This window comes from Giraffa tippelskirchi, chromosome 10 (genome assembly GCF_054371585.1).
Source record: "Giraffa tippelskirchi isolate mGirTip1 chromosome 10, T2T-mGirTip1v1.2.pri, whole genome shotgun sequence".
Classification (NCBI taxonomy): Eukaryota; Metazoa; Chordata; class Mammalia; order Artiodactyla; family Giraffidae; genus Giraffa; species Giraffa tippelskirchi.
Window position 1 is genome coordinate 95,207,437 of NC_137284.1, and position 20,689 is coordinate 95,228,125.

The 20,689-nt window shown below is 40.5% G+C and overlaps 1 protein-coding gene across 1 annotated transcript in view; it reads right to left on the reverse strand.

The window, feature by feature from the left end:
• The window catches only part of LAMB4 (laminin subunit beta 4), a 133,033-nt gene extending 113,197 nt beyond the window's left edge, over positions 1 to 19,836 (reverse strand). Inside the window, 1 exon segment of the mRNA XM_081535994.1 lies at positions 19,654 to 19,836. The gene's annotated coding sequence lies outside the window, so the exon portion shown is untranslated.
• Positions 19,837 to 20,689: the final 853 nt, after the last annotated feature.

The following is a 20,689-nucleotide window of genomic DNA, read 5'->3' on the forward strand; positions in this document are numbered from 1 at the left end:
ACTGAGCCCACGTGCATCCTAAAGCTCGTGCTATGCAACAAGAGAAGCTACTTCAGTGAGAAGCCTGCACACCGCAACTAGAGAGCAGCCCCTGCTAACAGCAACTGGAGAAAAAGCCAGCACAGCAACAAAGACTCAGCACAGCCTAAAATAAAAACGAATACATAAAATTATCTAAAAAAAAATCATACGGAGAAATCTGCATATAATAAAAGTCTCAATCTCTTAATTTAGAATTAGATTCTAAAATATGGGGCATGTGATTTGAACTTCTCTGGGTCAGTTTTCATTCAGCCTAAGTTACCAGAGTGGATGGACCCAGAAAGTAATCAGATTTTAAGGGAGCAAAGCATTCAAGAGAGGGACAATTTTCTCTAGTGTCTAATAATTTAGAACAGCTAGAAAATTCTCCTGCATGCCCTAATAAGGTCCTGTGGTAATTTAAGTCAAATGTTATTTCTCTAATCAATCACCATCTGCCTTTCTTCACAAAATGTAATTTCCTTTCTTCCCCCCCATCTCTTAGACCTTCTTTGTTTTCTTCTTTTATCATTTGCTCTTCTTGTTTTCTCTAAAGCCAATTTTAATTCCCAGGGAAAATGCAGGGATATTTTTTTCCCTTTCTTTATTGATTCATTTTTTCTAGTTCATGCTTCAATAGTCATTTTCAGGCAGCTTGACACTCATTAGCTATAAAACATGCTGAACTAGAGAGAAAAGACCCTAACCCCACTCCAATCTACTTCCAGGGGGACCAAGCAGAATACTTCCTTTTTGGTTCTCAACACTTGGTCAAGTCCCAGTTGACTCAGGTTCGTCCTCAATGATGGCTTCTCTTGCCTTGTGATTCACCAAGTAGAACTAGTGCAGAAACTGCAGGTTTCAGTGGTTCAGGACTCCATGTGGTTTGGAATTGCATTCTCCTCCAAAGATGGCTTATGTAATAGGAATAAAACTAAGGCAGATCTTAAATTTCACTCACCTGTCAGTATATTAAACTCCCCATTTTAAATCTCCTAGACTGTTTCCATGGATAAGCTTGTTAGCTGCTTGAAAGGACATATTTGGGATCCCTACAAGCTCATGGAGAATGATAGTCATGAATTAAGCCAAAACTGTTCACTTTTTATACAACATTGACAGATAATAGATTCCATAAATGTTCCTCTCACACTACTTCTGTAGGCCTTTTAAGCTCTTTCAGGAGAGTTTTTCAATGGTTCTTGTTATTTGTGTTTTTATTTATTGTTATATTTTAAGTTGATGCCACTTAAAATACTTTTAAACATTTAAAGTAGTTTTCAATTTTGTTCCCTACAGGCCAGATGAATCTGTTCACTTCTGACATCCTGAAAAGCAAACTCTGAAGACTGGAATCACATCTTTTCCCCTTTGGGACTGAGAGGAAGCTTATGGACAGTATCTGCTGAATCTGTTTTACTTATTTTTAAAATCCAACAGCTCCCACAAAGCACTAGGGAGTAAGAGACCAGAGAGCAGCATTTGATTTTTAGGTAAAAACTTCCACAGGGGGGTTAACTGAAATAAAAGGATCTTTCTCTTTGTTCATTTGATTGGTTTGTGATCTGTCTTATTAATCGAATGCTATTTTCCCTTTTAGTCTTTTAAATTATTGTGCAAAATATGAAACCCTAGACACTAAACAGTGTTGTATATTTAAAAGTTGTTTCAAACATCAGGGATTTCATAAAAAGTGTTTTCCTTTTGAAATACGTAAACTTATAAGGCTTGTTGCATTCTTGGGTGATTTTATCATATCTTGAGGCGTTTTTGCCTGATACATGTATCTTGAGTTTTATAATTAAAATTGAAGAGACAGCATCATTTACATTTCATAAATTTGCCTTCAAATAACCATGCATGGGCTACTATGCCAGTTAGAAAGCCCAGCCTCTCAATGCAGCTCATGTATATATATATGTAATTACTTACATAAATCTATATTTGCCCATGTCGCACAGCAGGTGGAATCTCAGTTCCCTGACCAGGGGCGGATCCTGTGCCACTCGCACTGGAGGTGTGGAGTCCTAACCCCTGGGTCCCCAGGGAAGTCCCCCAGGACAGCTCTTCTTAATCAAAGGGCTTGGCTTCTCTCATTTTATTTTCCAAAAAGAAAACAGCTTTAGTGCTTTTCCTGAAATACAATATATGTCCATTGAACTGACATTAGATAAGATAATATAAAGAAGCTGAAAATAAAAATCACCTCAAAGCCCACAGTCTTTTGGTGGGGATCTTTCCAGATCTCCCCCCTTCTTGTTCCTGCTCTGTCATCTCCCAGAAACAGAGGGTGGGTGGGCTGCAAGGCAGGAGCAGCTCCCAGACTTAGCAGTGTGGGATCCTAGCTCTATTTCTCTATTCATAAGACCTTTGAAGCAGGTAAATTCCATTAGATATAATTTACATACCATAAAATCCACCTAAGTGTATAGTTAAATACATTTGGTTGAACTCAAATGTGGGAGAAGGTAATGTTTCATACCCCTGGGATAAGATATTTCCTTTGAAGGCAGCCTGTAAAGAAATTCCCTGGTGTAGGCTTATCTCAGCCAGGCGATCGTTGTCCTGCTGGTGGCCTGGCCAGCCTTTTGCTCCTTGCTGACCTACCTCACTATCCTTCCCAGACTCAAGGGGATTTTGTGAGGGCTCAGGAGTCTTCCTTGGGTACAAGGAGGCTTGCAAGTCCTGACAGGATGTGTGGAGGGCTACAAAGTCTCAGGAGACATTGAAACAGCTAAATGGCCTTTCAGAAGATTCTGTGAACCTAGAGGAGGCTAAGATCACAATGCTCCCTGGAGCTGACACATGCTGCCAAAACTCTGAAAGGACAGATGGGTGCAGGCCTGCCTACAAAGTGTCCAGGCAGAAAGGAAGCTGCCAAACCTCCCTGAGAGGACTGATGTCAGTTGCCCTGTATTACCTCAGAGTCACCAAAGGCAGAGCCCATTGGCACCTGGAAAGAACCTTGGTAGATACACTCTTTGGTCTCTTTTAAAACCAACTTTCTTGTTCTTGTCTTTATAGAGGAAGAAGGGAAAATTCATATAGTCTACAGCGACCTGGGCCTGAGATAATCCTGGCACCTCCCACCTCAGAACCTGCCTTGGAATGTTCTAGTTACCAGACTATGGCAGATGGAGCACACAGGGCATTTTAGAGCAAGCCAGGGGACTCAAGTCCATTCATGTACCTTTATAATTCCTATCAGAATTTCTAAAATGTATTTCAGTACTTATGGGAAAGTGTTAAAGTGGACCAAGTGTTAAGTTGTTGATAAATGTGTAAAGCTGTGTCATTCCTATGCACAAATGGTTAACATAGAGTCATGGATAATTACAGTCCTAAGTCTTTGCCCCCAAGATGAGGAAACTAAAATCCAGAGCATAAAATGACTCTGCTGAAGCATATACTGGTCCACAGCCATCCTCCATCCTCCTTACTCTATCAGCTCTGGTCGATGCTCACACTTCTTTTATTTCATTCCTTGGTGGGTGTCTTTGTGGCACAGTGTCACACTAGCATACTTTAGGGTTTCAGTGTGTCCAAAGAAGTGGAAGGGTTTTGAAGGAGAATGAGGCATACTCAGTTATTGAATTCACATATTCACTAGGTACTATGTTATCATTTTACAGATGAGGAAACTGAAGCACAAAGAAGCAACTTGCCCATGGTTACACAGATACCAACATTTCCTCTGATTCTCCTGAAATAAACTGACATAACAAGGAGGCAGAGGAAGAAGTGAAAAAGACCAGGATGTTGGAGACCATCATGGGTAACAAGAGACAGAACGAATCCTCTTAGAGCCCTTCCCTCCAATCACACTCAACTGTGCCAGGAGAAATTGTGAAAATCGTAGAAATGAGAATAAAATTACTAGTGTTCATGTGTGCTGCGTTCTTCCTAATTATTAATGTCTTCCATAGTCTTTGAGTTACTTTATAACTCTGTTAAGTCTTAGAGTACTACCGAGTGCAATGCAAATAACCCTTGTCCATAGAGGTGCAAAATGTATTCTGAGAGAGCTTCCTTGATGGTACAGTGCTTAAGAATCCACCTGCCAATGCAGGGGGACATGGGCACAATCCTTGGTCCAGGAGGATCCCGCATGCTGCGGAATAGCCAAGCCCATGCACCACAACTGCTGAGCCTGCACTCTAGAGCCCATGCTTCACAGTAAGAGAAGCCACCACAATGAGTAACCTGTGCACTGCAACGAAGAGAGCCCCTACTCTCTACGATGAGAGAAAGCCTGCAAGCAGGAATGAAGACTCAGCACAGCCAAATAATAAGTAAATTCTTTAAAAAAATGTATCCTGAGGAGATGCAATTGTAAGATGCCCTATAAATATTGACCAATTGAATTGGGCATTTCTGATGCTGATATACATGTGCTTTTGAAATTTCCCCTTTGGACTGGTTGTAACTGGTAGTAACATTTTGCTGGTTCCCTCATTAATTAACAAGTTAGATAAAATCTTTAGCATATGTTTAATGTCTCAACAAGAGTAAGAAGTAATGTTTCAAGGAGAGTAAGAAAATGTAGATTATTTTTAGGATGTGTTTGATCCTATATGACTATCAGTCTAAAGCAAACAGATATAGGAAGAGGTTAACATACCTGAAAAACAGGGCAACCACAAATCAAAAATATACACTAGATTCACAAAAACCAAAACAGAACTGGAAATCATCAAACCACAAAAAGAAAAAGAAAGGAAAAAGGAGGAAACATAGAATCAATTGGAAACAAGGTTTAAAGTGGCAACAAATACATATGTATCAATAATTACCTTAAATGTCAATGAACTGAATGCTCCAATCAAAAGACAAAGTGGCAAACTGGATAAAGAACAAGAGCCTACAATATGTTGTCTAGAAGAGATGTACCTTACCACAAAGGATGCATATAGATTGAAAATGAGGAGATGGAAAAAGATACTACATACCAATAGAAATAAGTAGAAGTTGCAATACTCCTATAGACAAAATAGATTTTAAAATGAAAAGCCACACAGAAAGATAAAGACATTATATAATGAAAAAAGGATCAGTACAAAAAGAGGATTTTTACATTTGTCAATGTATATGCACCTAATATAGTAGGAGCACTCAAACACATAAACAAATACTAGTAGGCATAAAGGGAGAAATTGATGGGAATACAACAATAGGATGTTTTAGGACCACATTCATATCAATGGACAGACACTCTAGAGAGAATATAAGTAAGGCAACAGAGATCCTAAACACACAACAGTTAGATTTAATTGACATTTTCAGGACATTACACCCAAAAAACCCAGAATATACATTCTTTTCAAGTGCACATGGAACATTCTCTAGGACTGTCCACATACTAGGGCACAAAACCAACCTCAACAAATTTAAGAGTAAAGAAACTATTTTAATCATCTTCTCTGACCACAATGGAATGAAACTAGAAATGAACCACAGGAAAAGAGAGGGGAAAAAAGATTACATGGAGACTAAGCAATATGCTACTAAAATGTCAATGGATAAATGAGGAAATCAAAAAAAGAAATTAAAAAATACCTTGAGATGAACAATGAAAACACAACCATATGAAATCTATGAGATACAGCAAAAGCAGTTCTTAGCTGCTGCTGCTGCTAAGTTGCTTCAATCGTGTCCGACTCTGTGAGACTCCATAGAAATCAGCCTACCAGGCTCCCTCATCCCTGGGATTCTCCAAGCAAGAACACTGGAGTGGGTTGCCATTTCCTTCTCCAATGCATGAAAGTGAAAAGTGAAAGCGAAGTCACTCAGTCGTGTCCAACTCTGAGTGACCCCATGGACTGCAGTTCTTAGAGGGAAGCTCAAAGTGATACAGGCCTTTCTCCAAAAACAAGAAAAACATCAAATAACAACCTAACCTATCACTTGAAAGAACTAGAAACCTAGAAAGAACAAACAAAACCTAGTCACCAGAAGGAAGTAAATAATAAAGATCAGAGAGGAAATAAATAAAATAGAGGTTAAAAAGCAATAAGCCAACAGCTGGTTTTTGAAAGTGTAAACAAAGTTGACAAACCTCTAGTCAGGCTCATGAAGAAAAGAGGAAAGACACAAAATAAGAAATGAAAAGGCAGAAATCTCAACTGATACCATAGAAATACAAAAAATTATAAAAGAGTATTATGAACAATTATATGCCAACAACTTTGACAACCTAGAAAAAATGGACAACGCTCTAGAAACGTGGTGGTGGTGGTTTAGTTGCTCAGTCATGTCTGACTCTTGCAACCCCATGGACTGTAGCCCGCCAGGCTCTTCTGTCTATGGGATTTTCCAGGCAAGAATACTGGAGTGGGTTGCCATTTCCTTCTCCATTCTAGACATATACAGCCCTCCAGAAGTGAATCAAGAAGGAACAGATAATTTGAACAGACTGATCACTAGAAGTGAAATACAATCTGTAATAAAAAAAGAAAACCTACAAACAAAAGCCCAGGACTAGATGACGTCACAGATGAATTCCACCAAACATACAAAAAATTGATACCAACACTTCTCAAACTTTTCCAAAAGACTGAAGAGGAGGGAATACTCCCAAAGACATTTTTATGAAGTCTGATACATAAACCAAACAAAGAAACCACTGAAAAAGAATATTACATGGACTTCCCTGGTGGTCCAGTGGTTAAGAATCCACCTGCCAGTGCAGGCGATGTAGGTTCAATCCTTAGTCCAGGATGATTTCACATGCTGCGGGGCAACTAAGCCCATGTGCTGCAACTACGGAAGCCTGAATGCTCTAGAAACTATGCTCTGCAACAAGAGAAGCCACCCCAGTGAGAGCCTGTGCACTGCAACTAGAGAGTAGCCCCTGTGGGCAGCAATAACAACCCAAATTAAAGCAATACACCACATTAACACAAGAAGAGACAAAAACCACATGACCATCTCAGTGATGCAGGAAAAAGCATTTGACTCTGCTCAGTGTTAGGTGGCAGCCTGGATAGGAGGGGACTTTGGGAGAAAATGGATACATGTGTATGTATGACTGAGTCCCTTTGCTGTCCACCCGAAACTATAACAACATTGCTAACTGGCTATACTCCAGCACAAAATTAAAAGTTTAAAACAATTCAATATCCATTCATGATAAAAACTCTTACCAAAGTGGGTTTAGACTGAACATATCTCAACATAATAAAAGCCATTTATGATAAATGCACATCCAATATAATACTCAAAGGTGAAAAGCTGAAAGCCTTCCCGATGAAATCTGGAACAAGGATGCCCACTCTCACCTCTTCTATTCAACATAGTATTGGAAGTCCTAGCTGCAGCAATCAGACAAGAAATAAAAGGTATCCAAACTGGAATGGAAGATGTATGTGCTGACATGATACTATATATAGAAAACTGTATGGACTATAAACTAAAGCTAGTAGATCTGATAAATAAATTCAGCAAAGTAGCAGAATGTAAGATTAACATTCAGAAATCAGTTGCATTTCTTTATACTAACAATGAAATATCAGAAAGAGAATGTTTAGAAAACAATGCCTTTTAAAATCACACCAAAAAAAAAAAACCCAAAAAACAAAAAACCAACCCTAGGAATAATCCTGACCAAGGAGGTGAAAAACTTCTAAGCTGAAAACTAGAAAACATTTGAAACTAAATAGAATTCAAAGAAAGAATATTGTTAAATGGCAATATTACCCAAAGTAACTTATAGATTTAATGTGATACCTATCAAATTACCCATGATATTTCTCTCAGAACTAGAACAAATAATCCAAAAATTTATATAGAACCATACAAGACCCAGAATTACCAAAGCAATCTTGAAGCAAAAAAAGCAGGAGGCAAAACCTTCTCAGACTTAAGTCAATACCACAGAGCCACAGTAATCAAAACAGTGTAGTATTGGTACAAAAACAGACATATAGATCAATAGAACAGAATAGAGAGCCTAGAGATAAACCCACACCCCTGTGTTCAATTAATCTTCCACAAGGGAAGCAAGAATATACAATAGGAAAAAGACAGTCTCCTCAACAAGGTGCTGGGGAAGCTGGACAGCTGCATGTAAGTCAATGAAGTTAGAACACACCCTGACACCATGGACAAAAGAACTCGTAATGGCTTAAAGACTTAAAAATATAACATGACACCATAAAACTTTCAGAAGAGAGCATAAGCAAAGCATTCTCTGACAAACTGTACCAATGTTTTCTTAGGTCAGTCTCCCAAGGTAACAGAAATAAAATAAAAAAAATAAACAGATGGGACCTAATCAAACTTACAAGTTTTTGCACAGCAAAGAAACCATTAAAAAAATGAAAAGACAACCTACAAAATGGGAGAAAATATTTGCAAACAATGTGACCCACCAGGCTTAGTCTCCAAAATATACAAGTAGCATATAAAACTCAACAACAGCAAAAAACAAGCAACCCAACCAAAAAGTGGGTAGAAACTCCAAATAGACATTTCTCAAAGGAGGAATAGATGGCCAACAGGCATGTGAAAAGATGCTCAACATCACCAATTATCAGAGAAATGCAAATCAACACTACAATCAGGTGCCATCTCACATCAGTTAGAATGGCCATCATTAGAAAGTCTACAAATAACAAATGCTAGAGAATGTGTGGAGAAAAGGGAACTCTCCTACACTATTGGTGGAAATGTAAGTTGGTGCATCCTCTCTGGAAAATAGTACAGAAGCTCCTTAAAAAAACTAAAAATAAAGCTTCCATATTACCCTGCAACCCCACTTCTGGGTATATATTCATACAAAACCATAATTCAAAAAGATACATGCATCCCTATGCTCATGGCAGCACTATTCACAATAGCCAGGACACAGAAACAACCTAAATGTCCATCAACAAATGAAAGGATAAAGAAGATATGGTACATACATATAATGGAGTACTACTCTGCCATAAAAAGAATGAAATAATGCCATTTGTAGCAACATGGATGGACCTAGAGATTATCACGTAAGTGAAGTAAGTCAGAAACAGAAAGACAACTACCATGTGATATCATTTATGTGTGAAATCTAAAATGTGGCCAAATGAACCTACCTACAAACCAGACTCACAAACAGAATGGACTTGTGGGTGCCAAGGGGAAGAGGGACGAACTAGGAGGTTGGGCTAGGTATATGCTATTACATTCAGAATGGATCAACAACAAGGTCCTACAGTAAAGCACAGGGAACTATACTCAACTTCCATTACAGATAAACCACCTCCTAACTCTTCAGTCTGAACTCTGGTTCCCCCACTGGGTACATGTAATACCTGTATGGGTGTATCTCCTGTAGCTACTGTCATCTGTGTTATGATAATTGACTTTATGCTGTCATCCCTCATCTGCTAACCCCTTGAGGACACGGATTGGATAACAAGTGTATTTGAATATCACAGCATTCTGAATACTTAATAACTAGTTATCAACCTATTTTTATTTTGAAGGGGCTGAATTAGCAATAAGGACCAATCTACTTTTTAAAGATAAAATGTAGGGGGTGGGAAGGGATACATTTGGAGTTTGGGATTAAAATATACACGCTATTGTATTAAAATAGATAACCAACAAGGATCTACTATACAGCACAGGAAACTCTAGTCAACACTTGTAGTAGCCTATAATGACAAAGAAACTAAAAAAAGTATATATACATATATTAACCAAATTCATTAGTGAGTACACCATTTATCACTGAAAAAAATCCTGTTTAATGCAATTTGCTAGCTATGAGAATGCCATCTAAAAGGTCTTGGTCTCAGTTTTAAATCTAGAATGTACTAGTTATTGTGTGACATTGTATAAACTATTTCATGCTTCTATGCCTGAGTACTTTATATGTAAAACTGAATTAACTATGTCACCTTCTTTCATTAATGTTCTGAATATTGAATGAAATGATGTATAAATGCTAGTTACAATTCCAGTACACCTCGGTGGCTTTATGTGGCACCAGTGGTAAAGAACCCACATGCCAATGCAGGAGATGCAAGAGACTCAAGTTCAATCCTTGGGTCAGGAAGAGCCTCTGGAGTAAGAAATGGCAACCCACTCCAGTATTTGCCTGGGAAATCCCATGGACAGAGGAGCCTGACAGGCTACAGTCCATGGGGCTGCAGAGAATCGGTCACAACTGAGTGACTGAGCACACACATACACATGCCTGAGTACTTTATATGTAAAACTAAATTAGCCATGTCACCTTCTTTCATCAACGTTCTGAGTATTAAATGATATGTTGTACAAATGCTAATTACAGTTCCAGTGAATATTAGTGGCTCAATAAATCAGATCTAACTAGTTGTGTTTGTAGTGACAATGGTAGCAACTGCAGTAGTAACAATACTCAACAATACCTCAATAATATTTCTTACACTATACTTTGATACTGTGATTAGACAGTTAAGTCTTTGACTATCTTGTTTCAAATATGTTACCTTCACATGTAATGTGGTTGGGCAAAGCCTGTAAAGTGTTTGTGATATCTGTAATATTAGTCACTCAGCCATGTCTGACACTTTGCAACCACATGGTCTGTAGCCTGACAGGCTCTGTCCATGGAATTCTCCAGCAAGCATATTGGAGTAGGTAGTTATTCCCTTCTCCAGGGGATCTTCCCAACCCAGGGATCGAACCCAGGTCTCCAGCATTGCAGGCAGATTCTTTCACCATCTGAGCCACCAGGGAAGCCCAGTAAAGTGTTCGTGGTATCTGTAATAGTCTGTAACTAATTTGAATAAATTAATAAGAACTCAACAAAAAGAATATATAAATGTATATATACTGAATCACTCTGCTATAACACAACATTGTAAATCAACTATATTTCAATAAAAATGTTAAACATAATATAAAGTGACAGAAACCACTTCTTTTAAGCCCTCTGAAATGAAATGACATAGCAAGGAAGTAGGAGCGAAGACCAGGCTGTCATGGCAGAACATGGTGACTGAGCTCCACGAAGGTGGGGGTGAAAATCCAGGTTTAACAAGTCTTTGGAGGACTGACCAGCTTTAACTGATATCCCAGTTTGGGCCGATTGTACAACTTCCAGGAGTGCCCTTCTCACTGTTTTCCACTTACCTCCTTATCCATGAGTTTCAAAGCCTCTCCTGCTCATTTTTCCATCTGCATTCATTCTTTGGTTTTTCTACCTTGTCCTTGCCCTGTCAAGGAGCTTTTTCTGAACACCTGAGGTATCCTGTATCACTCAGTTTGCTTGATTTAAATATTCTACAGAACCCAATCCTGTTTTTTGGCAGCTCTTTTCTACTGCTCTGAATTTGCACTTTCAGAAGGCACTGTTAGTGATAAGAGCCAAGGGGTCCATGAAAATATGGTTAGGAACAAGAGTTGCAAGAAATTCTAAGTACTTTCAAGGAGCTAAGCACTGTACTGTTTAAGTGCCATCCCCACACGGGCATAAATTCTTTCCTGAATCTGATTTGCTTTCTCAGCTTCTGGCATGGATTTCTCACCTTGTCTTGTTACAGGATTTATCATCTCAGACAACCTAAAAATTCTGAGACCATGAGGAGTTTCATGCCATTTCAGTCTACTACAAGCCAAGGCACAAATGTCAATTCCTTGAAGGCACTGACTTTCTGTTCCTTTTGCAACTCTCATCTATATAGTGTATTGCAGAAGTTACAGGAGGCATTGGCAGGATGCAATTCCTATTTGTTGTGCTGTGAGTTGAATTTGCCCTTCCTCTTTTCCCAAATCCATTTTTTGAAGTTCTAGCTCCCTTTACTTCAGAATGTGGCCTTATCTGGGAACTGCGCAGTTCATTAAGATGAGGTCATGCTGGAAGAGGGTGGGCCCCTAATCCAACATGATTGGTATCCTTATAAAAAAGGAAAAATTTGGATATGCAGAAGTACGCATAAAGGAAGACACCACATGAAAACTGGAATTATGTTGCCAACAAGTCAAGGAAGTTGAGAGAGGGGCCTGGAGTGGATCCTTCTCTAAAGACTTCGGAGGGAGCATGGCCCTGCCAACACCTTGGTATTAGATCTTGACCTCTCAGAACTGTGAGTTAATACACTCCTGATGTTGAAGCTGCCCTGTGTGTGGTCCATTTTATGGCAGCCTTAGCAAATGAATACATCCTGGCATCACACTTTGCATCCTTCTTTTCCCCTGACCCTAGTATTGGGGCTGGGGATTTATTATCACCTAGAAATCACTGCCTTTTGGGTTTGTTGTCCTTGCTAATTTTTTCGAGGAGAAGGCAATGGCAACCCACTCCAGTACTCTTGCCTGGAAAATCCCATGGACAGAGGAGCCTGGTGGGCTGCCGTCTATGGGGTCGCACAAAATTGGACATGACTGAAGCGACTTAGCAGCAGCAGCAACTACTTTTCAAAATCGAATGCCCTCTACCCCACCCCCTACCCCCTCGTGTTAGTTTCCAGTTGCTGCAGTAACAAAATCACCATAAACTTAGTGGCTTAAAAGAAAAAAAAGAAAACTCTTTCTTATCTTATAGTTCTGGAGGTTGGAAATTCAGAATTAGTCTCATTGGGCTCAAGTCAAGATGTCAGCCAGTCTAGCTCCTTCCTGAGGTTCTGTGGGGAGAATCCATTCCCTTGACTTGCTCAGCTTCTAGAAGCTGCCTGCTTCCTGCAGCCCCTGTTACTCAAATCTCTTGTTCCCAATGTCACATCTCCTACTCCTCACTCTGACACTTCTGCCTCCCTCTATAAGAACCTCGTGATTATATTGGGCCCACTCAGATAATCCAGAATTATCTCCCCATCTCAAGATTCTTGAATGAATCACATTTGCAAAATAATTTTTATCATGTAATGTAACATATTCACCAGTTTCAGAGATTAGGACGTGGATCTCTTCAGGGAGCCATTATTTTGACCACCATGCCTCTTTCCATACTCATCCTTTCCAAATTCCACTCATCTTTCAAGGTCCTCTCCTGGGACTTTTCTTCCTCAGTCCAGTGACATTGGTCTTTGTAATGCTATACCACCACAGGGCCTGGTCCTAGATCTCTAATTGTTGGACATGCAGTCACTTGGTTTCTCTACATTGCTCTGAAGATGCCTTGAGTACAGGCTATTGTTTACACTCCTCTGGCTCTCCTTCAACACTGGATACCTAAAGACTTAAAAACTGCTTGGTGGAAGGATCCATTCTTTTTTTTTAAAGCCATACTGTGCCACATGTGGGATCTTGGTTCCCCTGGTGAATCTGTGCCCCACTGGACTGCCAGGGAAGTCCCAGAGCCATTGTTCTTTGGAACAACAAGAGGTAGAGCAGCAAATCCAGGTCTCCAAGTTTCCCTTCTTTTTCCTCATTTTGCTCACTGAAGACAGAGGTAGGACTGAGATTGGCTGAGCAGAGCTGAGACCCCCAAATCATCATCTACCTATGAACTTTACTCCAGAGTAGACCTGGTAAGCAGTTAGCATGACCTTCATATTCTGTGTCCTTGCCTTCTCTGTAGAAAATAATAATCATGACACAGCTAACAACTTCAAATAAGTACCAACAATTTTTAAAGAACTTTATGAAGCTCTTATAAATGTGGGGAAAGTTGAGGAGGCTTTGGTTCTGCCTTGGAGCATCTCGCTGCCTCACAACTAGCAGAGCTGGACAGTTCTTAAAAACTGGCTGTCCTATGTTCTAACATCAGAAAAGAGTAACACGTGGATCTCTATTCTTATATAAATGTCATTCCAAGCCTGGTTAGACAGACCTGCAGCAATGCCAAAGAATGTTCAAACTACCGCACAATTGTACTCATCTCACACTCTAGCCAAGTCATGTTCAAAATTCTCCACGACAGGCTTCAACAGTACATGAACTGTGAACATCCAGATGTTTAAGCTGGATTTAGAAAAGGCAGAGGAACCAGAGATCAAATTGTCAACATGCGTTGGATCATCGAAAAAGCAAGAGAGTTTCAGAAAAACATCTACTTCTGCTTTATTGACTATGCCAAAGCCATTGATTGTGTGGATTCCAACAAACTGGAAAATTCTTAAAGAGATGGGAATGCAAGACCACCTTACCTGCCTCCTGAGAAACCTGTATGCAGGTTAAGAAGAAACAGTTAGAACCAGACATGGAACAACAGGTTGGTTCCAAACTGGGAAAGGAGTACATCAAGGATGTATATTGCCACTGGCTTATTTAACTTATGAAGCACAAGCTGGAATCAAGATTGCCGGGAGAAATATCAATAACCTCAGATACACAGATGACACCACCCTTATGGCAGAAAGTGAAGAAGAACTAAAGAGCCTCTTGATGAAAATGGAAGAGGAGAGTGAAAAAGTTGGCTTAAAACCAACATTCAGCAAACTAAGATTATGGCATCCAGTCCCATCACTTAATGGCAAATGGATGGAGAAACAATGTAAACAGTGACAGACTCTATTTTGGGGGGCTCCAAAATGACTGCAGATGGTGATTGCAGCCATAAAATTAAAAGACACTTGCTCCTTGGAAGAAAAGTTATGACCAACCTAGACAGCATATTAAAAAACAGACAGTACTTTGCCAACAAAGGTCTGATTAGTCAAAGCTATGGTTTTTCCAGTAGTCATGTATGGATATGGGAGTTGAACTATAAAGAAAGCTGAATGCCAAAGATGCTTTTGAACCGTGGTGTTGGAGAAGACTCTTGAGAGTCCCTTGGACTGCAAGGAGATCCAACCAGTCCATCCTAAAGGAAATAAGTCCTGAATATTCATTGGAAGGACTGATGTTGAAGCTGAAACTCCAATACTTTGGCCACCTGATGTGAAGAACTGACTCATTGGAAAATACCCTGATGCTGGGAAAGACTGAAGGCAGGAGAAGAAGGGGATGACAGAGGATGAGATGGTTGGATGGCATCACCAACTCAATGGACATGAGTTTGAGCAAGCTCCGGGAGTTGGTGATGGACAGGGAAGCCTGGCGTGCTGCAGTCCATGGGGTCACAAAGAGTTGAACATGACTGAGCAACTGAACTGAACTGAACCTTAGGCATTTAGGAAAGATACTATGTCTTTCCCTTTCCTAGCCTTTGGACTGAGTGCCTACTGACCTTTACAAACAGCAAGATTTCCTTATGTTTTTCAATAGTTTTCCATAACTGAAGAGACTTTCGTCCTTGGCCAACTCTCCCTCTCTCCATTTTGAATATTAGGGTTTTATTGAATGTAGCTTAGGTTTAAGGAGAAATAATTTAAAGGGGGATGGGGATAGTATTTTGGCATCAGATACACTTGAGTTTACGTGTTAGATCTCTTCTATGGCTGTGTGATCTCTGGCAAGAAAAGCTGTGCCACCTCACAGGACCGATGAGAATATTAAATGGGGACAGACACTGCTTCCTAGAGTAACAGGCATTTCATAGGCACTAAAGGCAGGTTAGTTCTTTTATACTTTTTCCTTATTTTAACACAACAAATTCTAGCTAACTAAAGAGGATTAACTGCTGAAAACATCTATAAAGTAGAAAAACACCACAAAGATTGTTTGCCTCTGGGGGATCGAATGTGAAAAAATAATTTGCAAAGGATTATGTCTCAGTCTGTTTGGGCTGCCATAACAAAATACCCTAGAATGTGTGGCTTAAATGACAGAAACTGATTTTCTCAGTTTCTGGAGGCTGGAAGTTCCAGGTCAAGGCACCAGACAACACAGTTCCTGGTGAGATGCTGCTTCCTGCCTTCTGTGTAGATGGCTGCCTTCTCTCCACATTCTCACATGGGGGTTGGGGCTTTAACATAATAGTTTTGGGGAAACAGCACTGAAATTGAAATGGTGATTAAAAAACTCCCAACAGGACTTCCCTGGTGGCTCAGTGGTAAAGAATCTGCCTGCCAATGCAGGGGACACGGGTTCAGTCCCTGGTCTGGGAAGATCCCACATGCCGAGGGACATTAAAGCCAGTGCGCCATGACTACTGAGCCTGAGCTCTAGAGCCTGGGAACCTCAACTACTAAGCCCGAGTGCCCTAGAGCCTGTTCTCCAAAACAAGACAAACCGCTGCAATGAGACGCCCATGCATTGAAACAAGAGAAGCCCAGCTGGCCACAAGTAGAGAGAACCCAAGCGCAGCAATGAAGACCCAGTGCAGCCATAAATAAATAAATCTTAAAAAAAAAAAAAAAATCACAACAAACAAAAGTCCAGGACCTGATGGCTTCACGGGTGAATTCTATCAAACATTTAGAGAAAAGTTAACACCTATCCTTCTGAAACTGTTCCAAAAAATTGTAGAGGAAGGAAAACTTCCAAACTCATTCTGTGAGGCCACCATCACTCTGATATCAAAAACCAGACAAAGATACCATACACACACACATTACAGGCCTATATCACTGATGAACATAGACAAAAAATCTTCAACAAAATACTAGTAATCTGAAGCCAACAATATCTTAAAAAGATCATATACCATGATCAAGTGGGATTCATCCCAGAGATGCAAGGACTTTTCAATATCTGCAAATCTATCAACGTGATACACCACATCAACAAACTGAAGAATAAAAACCATATGATCATCTCAGTAGATGCAGAAAACCTTTTGACAAAATTCAGCTCCCATTTATGATTAAAAACTCTCCAGACAGTGGGCACAGAGGGAACATGACTCAACACAGTAAAGACAAATATATATGACAAATCTACAGCTAACATCATGTTCAATGGTGAAAAGCTGAAAGCATTTCCTCTATCAGGGACAAGACAAGGATATCCACTCTCATCACTTTTATTCAACATAGTTTTGGCAGTCTATGGCAATCAGAGAAAAAAAAGAAGTAAAGGGAAAAAAAATCAAAAAAGAAGTTAAACTGTCGCTGTTTGCAGATGATGTGATACTATACAGAGAAGATCCTAAAGATGATACAAGAAAACTATTAGAACTCATCAATGAATTTGGTAAAGCTGCAGGTCACAAAATCAATACACAGAAATCTGTTGTATTTCTATTCATTAACAGCAAAAGATCAGAAAGAGAAATTCAGGAAACAATTCTGTTTACCATCACACCAAAAAGAATATAATACCTCAGGATAAATCTACCAAAGGAGACAAAAGACCTGTACTGTGATAATTATAAGACACTGTTAAGGAATCTGCCTACCAACTCTGGAGACACTGGTTCAACCCCTGATCTGGAAAGATCCTACATGCCACGGAGCAGTTAAGCCTAAGTACCACATAGGCTTATTGAGCTCATGTGCTGCAACTACTGAAGCCCGTGCTCTACAACAAGAGAAGACACCACAATGAGAAGCCGGGGCACTGCAGAGAGTAGTCCCCAGTCATCACAACTAGAGAAAAAGCCTATGCACAACGAAGACCCAGCATGGCCAAAAAAATAATAAAATAAAGATAAATAAATTAACAAATTAAAAAAAGAAATAAACCCATGCACTCATCATGGTCAATTAATCTGTGACAAAGGAAGCAAGACTACACAATGTTGGAAAGAGTCTCTTCAACAAACGGTGCTGGGAAAACCGTACAGTTACACATAAAAAGTGAAATTAGATCTTTCTGTAACACCATACACAAAAACAAGCTCAAAATGGAATAAAGACCTAAATGTAAGACCACACACTATAAAACTCCTAGAGGAAAACACAGGCAGACCACTCTCTGACATAAACCACAGCAATATCTTTTTTGATTCATTTTCCAGAATATGGAAATTAAAAGAAAAATAAATAAATGGGGCCTAAACTCAAAAGCTTTTGCACAGCAAAGGGAACAATAAACAAACAAAAAAGACAACCCACAGATTGGGAGAAAATATTTGTAAATGATATGATTGTTGAGGGATTAAACTCCAAAATTTACGAATAGCTCATGATGCTTAACAGCATCAAAACAACCTAACCGAAAAAACAACAGAAGACCTAAATAGATATTTCTCCAAAAAAGATATACAGATGGCCAAGAGGCACCAGAAAAGATGTCCAACATCGCTAATTGTTAAATGCAAATCAAAACTACAATGAGATATCACCTCACATCAGTCAAAACAGCTACCATCAAAAAATCCACAAACAATAAATGCTAGAGAGGGTGTGGAGAGAAGGGAATCCTCCTAAACTGCTGGTAAGAATGTAAATTGGTATAGCCACTATGGAGAACAGTATGGAGGTTCTTCAAAAAACTAAAAATAGAGTTATCATATGACCCTGAAATTCCACTCTTGGGCATATATCTGGAGAAAAACATGATCCCAAAGAACACATGCAGCCCAATGTTCATCGCAACACTGTTTACAATAACCAAGACATGGAAGCAGCCTAAATGTCCTAAATTGACAGAGGAATGGATAAAGATGTGGTACGTATGTACAATGAAATATTACTCAGCCATCAAAAAGAATGAAATAATACCATTTGCAGCAACATGGATGGATCTAGAGATTGTCATACTGAATGAAGTCAGTCACACAGAGAAGGAGAAATATCCTATGACATCCCTCATATGTGGAATCTAAAAGGAAATGATACAAATGAACTTGCAAAACAGAAACAGACTCACAGATGTAGAGAATGAACTTACGGTTGCCAGAAGGCAGGACGGGGGAAGGGATAGGGAGTTTGGGATGGACACGTAGACAACTGTATTTAAAATGGATAACCAACAAGGACTTAACTGTTTAGTACAGGGAACTCTGCTAAATGTTATGCGGCAGCCTGGATGGCAGGGGAGTTTGGGGGAGACTGGATACATGTATATGTATGGCTGAGTCCCTTCAGGGTTCACCTGAAACTATCACAACATTGTTCATCGTCTCTCCTGTGATAAAAAATAAAAAGTTTAAAGAAACAGTTTTGGAGTGCATTCCTATGGGTCATTACAGAGAAATGGGGATTCTAATGTTACCTATTTTCTGGGAGCCGTATTGTCTAGGAGAAGGAGAAAGGAGACTATGACCTTTCATTTGAAAGGTCAAGGATTCCCCAGTTTAGCTGAGGACCAGCCTCACACATACAGAGACTTTCCAATCCTTGGGTGGTTGGAATTCAGCTTGCTCATGAGGCTTCCCAGGTTTCCCGAGTGGGAAGGTGATCATTTGCCTGGACAAACCTCCCCTGGGAGTCATGACTTGTTGGATTCCTGGGCACTTACTCTCTGGATAGCCAGCCTCTGACTCCAGGCCCTGAAACTGGCCTTCTCCCTGATACAGCCCCCTCCTGCCAGCCATCCTCTAGCCATCCAGCTGCCCTCTATCCCCCTGGCCTCTTCCCTAACCTCTAGGGCTGGCAGCAACCTAGGCACCTATCCAGGCTTTGTCTCACCTCCCGGGACAATTGCCCCTATACCACTCTGAGAGTCCACTGGGCCAGTAAATATGCGTCCTTTTTGGTCCTATTAGACACCAGAGCTCAAGTCACTGTCATTCCAGGAAATCCCTCTAAATTCCCAAAACAGGAGCCCTTCTCTTACAGGGCTCTGCTGGTTAAACCATTATAGGGGCATAAATGTATTCAAGTGCCAAGATTTGGCCATTCACTGCAAAGGGCTTCCTCTGGGGGTGCCCCTCCTGGCTCCTGTTTCCCTCCCGTGGGCATGGATGCCCTGACATGACACCACGCCACCTGAAACAAGCCCAGGTTCTTGACTTACTGGTGGACATGCCAAATGGATGCCAGGGACTCCCCTTCCTCCAGTCAGGAGGGTCAACAGCTCCCAGCAGCACTGTAAACAGGGCACTGAAGGCTTATGCCCTGCGTTACTGACACCCTTGAGATGGGAGTCAGCAGACCCTTTTAATACCCATGTGGCTGGTACTTAAGCCACTACTGACACATGGAACCTCACCATTGACTATTGGAACCACAATGCTCAGGCAATTCCTAATACAGGATTGAGTGAGGTCATAAATGGGCCCAAGGAGATCCTTCGAGGTCACTGACCTAGCTCTTATGTTCTATTCTGTTCTTATTACACAGGAATCCCAGGGCTAACTTGCTTTTACTTTGGAAGGGGTTCCACATACATTTTGAGGCTCCCAATGGGATATGTGAACAATCCTGCAAGGATATATAACCTCTGCTGCCAGGACTTAACTACCATACAATTTCAAAGTGCTGTTCTTGGCATCATATGATGACCTCAGACTGACAGTCCCTTTGAGGAAGCAGCAGGCAGCCTTGTATGTCCTCCCACACCAGTTACAGCAATGTGGCTGGGTAATTACCCTTCCTAAGACCTAAGGCCCTCCTCACCTGACAAGTTTCAGGGCATCACCTGGTCCTCTAAGGGCCGAGAAACCTCCCCAACAGTCAAACATCAGTTACTCACATTACACCACCCCCATACTTAGGCAAAACACATACTAGGTCTTTTCACGTTCTGGAGGCAACACACCCCTCATCTCTAAGTCTTTGCCCCATATGTGCAATCACATGCATGATTCTGTCACCTTCTGTTGGGATGAAGCCCAACAGTGGGCTTCAGAAGCAGTTCAGCAGACAGTCCAACAAATCTTACCTTTAATGACCTCTGACCCTGCTTTCCAAGTCAAGAGCCTGGCCATATCTGACTGTGCCTCCTGTTAGTGCCTGGACCAAACAGGAGTTAACCTGGCTTCTTACAGACTTTTAGACTAAGCACCCACCCACAGTGTGCTTCCCTGGTGGCTTAGACAGTAAAGAATCTG